This window comes from Trichosurus vulpecula, chromosome 3 (assembly GCF_011100635.1).
Source record: "Trichosurus vulpecula isolate mTriVul1 chromosome 3, mTriVul1.pri, whole genome shotgun sequence".
NCBI lineage: Eukaryota > Metazoa > Chordata > Mammalia > Diprotodontia > Phalangeridae > Trichosurus > Trichosurus vulpecula.
The window spans coordinates 269,552,706-269,558,157 of record NC_050575.1 but is presented as its reverse complement, the minus strand read 5'-3'; the positions used below and the strand labels follow the sequence as shown (position 1 = coordinate 269,558,157).

General features: G+C 43.1%; 1 pseudogene; it reads left to right on the top strand.

Moving 5' to 3' along the window:
* Positions 1-1,065: 1,065 nt before the first annotated feature.
* On the top strand, positions 1,066-1,434 carry LOC118844546 (annotated as a pseudogene).
* Positions 1,435-5,452: the final 4,018 nt, after the last annotated feature.

The window sequence follows — 5,452 nt, the reverse complement described above, 5'->3', positions numbered from 1 at the left end:
AAGCTCTTTTGCCATTTGAGTTAGTCTATTTTTTAAGGTGTTGTTTTCTTCAGTGTATTTTTCAGTATTTTTTTGGGTCTCCTTTAGCAAGTCATTGACTTGTTTTTCATGGTTTTCTCACATCCTTCTCATTTCTCTTCCCAATTTTTCCTCTACTTCTCTAACTTGATTTTCCAAATCCTTTTTGAGCTCTTCCATGGCCTGGGACCAGTTCTTGCTTTTCTTGGAGGCTTTTGTTGTAGGCTCTAAGACTTTGTTGACTTCTTTAGGCTGTATGTTTTGGTCTTCTTTGTCACCTAAGAAAGAATCCAAAATCTGAGACTGAATCTGGGTGTGTTTTCGCTGCCTGGCCATATTCCCAACCAGCTAACTTGACCCTTGAGTTTTTCAGCGGGGTATGACTTCTTGTAGACTTAAGAGTTCTATGTTCCACATTTGGGGGGGATGGGCCAGCTCTGCCACACCACCACTCCTTCCCCAAGAACCCCCAACCCAGATTGGGCTTAGATCTTCAGCAGGCTCTTCACTGCTGCTCTGATCTGCCACTTAATCCCTCCCACCAGGTGGGCCTGGGGCCAGAAGTAACAGCAGCTGTAGCTGCCCCACCTCTGCTGCCCTGGGGGCAGTGGCCAAACTGTGAACTCCTTCCACTGCTGCAGCTTTTCCCACTAACCTTCTCCACTGTCTTTGGTGTTTGTGGGTTGAGAAGTCTGGTAACTGCTGCAGCTCACTGATTCAGGGCGCTAGGGCCCGCTCCACCCGGCTTCTGATCTGGTTGTTCCGAGCAGCTCACACTGGGCTCTGCTCCACTCCGCCCTGCTCCCAGCTCTGTGCAGGATAGACCTCACCCAGAGACCATCCAGGCTGTCCTGGGCTGGAGCCCTGCTTCCCTCTGCTGTTTTGTGGGTTCTGCAGTTCTAGAATTGGTTCAGAGCCATTTTTTATAGGTTTTTGGAGGGACTCAGTGGGGAGCTCACTGCTTTCCAGCCCAGCATCCTCATTTTTAGAAAAGGAAACTGAGCTCTTTCCCTTTAGAGCCAGTGGCGGTGTGTGTGACCCATGATCATGGCAAAAATCAAGGCCAGGGATTTTCGTAGGAAGTAGGAGGAGCTACTGAAACAGTTGAATGATTTAAAGGTGGAAATTTCCCAGTTGAGAGTGGCCAAGGTCACTGGAGGAGCTGCATCCAAGTTATCTAAGATCCGAGTTGTCTGAAAATCTATTTCCCGAGTCCTTACTGTCATCAACCAGACACAGAAAGAGAACCTCAGGAAATTCTATAAGGGCAAGAAATACAAGCCTCTGGACCTTAGGCCCAAGAAGACCTGTGCCATGCGCCGCAGGCTTAATAAGCATGAGGAAAGCCTGAAGACCAAAAAACAGCAGAGGAAGGAGAGCCTGTACCCCCTTCAGAAATTTGCTGTTAAGGCATAATTTGTTAAGGTACTCAATAAAAAGACAAATTATTATGAAAAAGAAAGAAAGAAAAGGAAACTGAGCCTGAGAGAGGCTAGATTACATTCCCAGGGTTACATAGCTAATAAGTGTCTGAGGCAGGATTTTAACTCAGGTCTTACTCACTCCAAATCCAACACACTCTCCCCCCTTCACCACCTAGCTGTCTCAAATATTGCTATTTCTATTTCCACAACATATTTTACATCCTACCCCTTCCTCTCTACTCACATGGGAATCATGCTGGATTTTGGCCCTCATCATCTCTCACCTGGACTGTAGCAATGACCTTTCCCTGCTTCAAGGACTAGCCACCCCAATCCATCCTCTCAACAGCTGCCAAAGTGATTTTCCAAAAGCACAGATCTGACTATGTCACTCCCCTACTTAATAAATCCTAGTGATTCTTTATTGCCTGTAGGATAAATATAAACGCCTCTTTTTGACATTTAAAGCTCTTTACAGCCTGGCCCCAAACTACCATTCTAGTCTATTTATATCTTACTTGCCTTTCAATTTTCTACAGTCTAGCTAAATTGACTTTCCCTTTGTTCCTCACACAAACAACCCCATCTCTCTCATCTCTGCCTTTGCACTGGCCTTCCCACAAAGCCTGGAACCTACTCCTTCCTCCCCTCTGTCTCTTAGGATCTCATGTTTCCTTCAAGACATAGTTCAAACACTATTCTCTATAGGAAGCCTGTTCTGATGCATCCTCCTCCTCCAGATTCCAATGCCTTCCTTCTTATATTTATTTGGAATTATGTTTGTATACAACTAGGTCCTAATTAGTGCAAACCCTGAATCCTATGAAGTGGTTGGTCCCATGTATCGGAATTTGCACTATTTGAAGTTAATAACTATGTAAAATATGGTAACTGGTTTTAAACCAAATATAGAATGCAGTACAGATTCATTATTTGTACCAATAAGGAGACTTATGTATGTATATATTGTTTCCCTTAACAGAATGTAAGCTCAACTAAAGGATTTGTTCTGTGGAGTTTGGATTCAGTCAAAGGGCCACACTTGAGGAAATAGAAGGCCACTTGTGGCCTCAAGGCTTCAGTTTCCCCACCCCTTCCCTAGCACATAGTTTGTACTTAGTAAATGATTTGGTTGGTTGGTTGATTGCCTGATTCCCCAGGTGCATCAAGTACCTTCTGACACTGTGCAGGTCACACTCTGTGATTGGTCCCAATATCAATTATTCCTTGTCACTGGTATTCCATGAATATTGCCTCAAGATGGCTAGAATTCCTTTTCCTGGCTGCCAAAAAGGGTCTGTCTCGGCCTATTCTTTGGATTCTTAACCTTACTGCTTTATTTTGCCTTTCAGGTTTTATTTATTGTTGTTGTTGTTGTGGGTTTTTTTAAAAAAAAATTTTCTGGTCTTGGGAGATAATCTGGAGCCAAGCTGTGATTGGACTTAAATCTCAAGCTGAAGAATCTTGTATTTTGTACTGCAGATAATAGGGAGCCCATGAAGGTTTTTGAGTAAGGGAGCAGCTTGAAAAGTAATAAGCTTCAACTGAGTGAGAACCTTACTTTAAAGCAAGGATTTTGAGGGGGGGAGGGGTAGGAAAAGTAGGAAAAAAATATACATGATCCCTATCGTGAGCCGAAGATTCAAAATCACGTTAGAAGAGAGTTTAGGAGTCCATCCTTCCATGTGATGCTAGAATTGGGTAATTATCCAACTTGAGTTGAATTCTTCTAGATGAGGGGCTCATTACCTTACCAGGTAGCCCATTCCATTATTGAACAGCTCCATCCATTATATCAAGTTTTATTTTTTATCGAGTTTGAAATCAACCTCTATTTAACTTTCACAGAATAGACCTAGTTTCACTTTCTGGAGTAAAACTGAACAAGTCTACTTTCAGACTTTTCTCTCTGTGACCACTAAAAACAGTCCTAGCTGTGAAAAATGTGATCCCCTACTGAGATCCTGCCTAGTTTAAGCACTGGTTAAAAACACCACTAAAGTTGCGAATCTTCAATTCTCTGAATTTCAACATTGCCTGCGTGCTTTTAAAATCCTCAAAGCCCATTGTTTCATTATAAACATGTCACAGAGATCCACCCAAAATCACAGTTTCTTCTGGGCTGTGAAGAAAAGCTGCATTTGATCCCCATCACCACATATGCCAGTCCTTTAGTTCAATTATGTTGAGTTGCAAAAATTCCAGAGGTGTCCATTCTGTGCATATTCAAAGAGGGGGAGAAACTGCCACATGGTATTTCCTCCCCAGGGAAACTGGAGGCTGACTGCAAGGGAAACAAAATGAAACAAAAATCTTCCTTCCTTCCATTGCAAGGCTCTAAGTGAGAGGTAATGTGGTTTACTGGTTTTGGAACTAGAAACCATGGGTTCCCATACCAGATCTTCTACTTCAATTCAGTAAACATCTGTTAAGTGCCCACTATGTGCCAGACACTGTGCTAGGCACTGGGGATACAAACTGGGGGATGCCCTTAAGGAGCTTATAATCTGATTTGGAAAAACAACACAAAAAAGGAAACTGGAAAGTAGAAGCTCCCCAGCTCAGGAGCATCTCGTTCCTTAGAGGTGAACTTAAGCAGAGCTGAAGATACAAAGTGGAGTCTTGATAGCTTTGTGGCTTTGAACAAATCACTTTATTTCTCTGGGTCTCATCTCCCTCCTTTGTAAAGTGAGGAGCTGGGCTTGATGACCTCTGAGCTCTAAAGCCTATGAATTTTCTTCTTTGGAAAGATTTAAGAAAAGACAGAGCATTTGCTGATGGTCTACCTGTCTGGCTTACCTGGTATCTGCAGTATTTAAAAAGACTTTGTTTTAGTAGAAGAAGCAATGGATTTGGCATGATTGGGTGCATGTGACCTTGGATAGTTCATTTACTCAACTCTTGGTCTCAGTTTTCTCATTTGTAATGTAGCCTCTACGTGTGGCTCTAGCAGCTAGATTTTTGTACCCTTCTCAGCCCCAGCCCTCCCAAATAGTAAAAGGCATGTTCAAAGACCTCCAGACTACTGAGTCCCTTAGGTTGGGGAGAACAGGTCATTCTTCTCTATTATCCTCCCTTAATTATTGTTCCCTCAATTCCTCTTTCTCTCCCTCTCTCCTCCCACCCTCTCATTCTCTCTCTCTCCCTCTCTCTGTCTCTCTCTGATCAAGCAGAAGGGAACCACCTAGGTGGAGGAGCAGGAGTTGCTGGAGCCAGCTCAGACAGAGCCCACTATTAAATTTTCAGTGTGAGCATTTATACCTCGGAAGTCAGCAAATGCTACAAATCTGGACTTGATTTATTGTTTTGTTCCTTTTCTAGACATAAGAAAGTGATAGAGAAAATGTTAATTCAATATTTAGCAGCATACCCTTTTCTGGGAGCCAAACAGGCGACCCCAACCAATAGAAATGAAAGATAGGCTTTTGGTCTTAGGTTCCCTTCTATTTCTGTCTTTTGAGTGATTAGCTATGAAATATATAGGATAATACCCCTCCTAAGACACACTTCCTGGTGATTTCATTGGCCACCAAACTGGGAGTGAGGTCCAAGCTCATATATTTTGTGAAATATAAAACCTCCCCAAAACTGTTTCACCACCCTGACCCCCAGCACAGTAAGGGGGATGATTAAAATAATATTTAAAAAATGGAAAATGAACTCTATATAAATGAGTCAATTAGCAAAATATACTACTGCATAAGAAAAGATCCATCCAACAGTAGCAAGGCCTGGGTGGAGGGAGTATCTCCAGATGGAAAGGACAGAAGAGGGGACCAGAAAATTGCCCCTCTGCTTCTTACCTGGGCAGCAAGTCTCCTATAGGTTGTTTGTTTCTTTCCTGAGGTTCAGTTCTCTGTTCTGTCTGAAGTAGACATCTAATCTCTCTTGAACAATTTCTGCCCACTGTTTTCCTGGTGATCCCGGACTCCTTCCTGATCGCATCCCTGCTGCACCTAGGTCCCATACATCCCTGACAAATGCTTCCCTCCTCTAGGGAGCATTCTCAC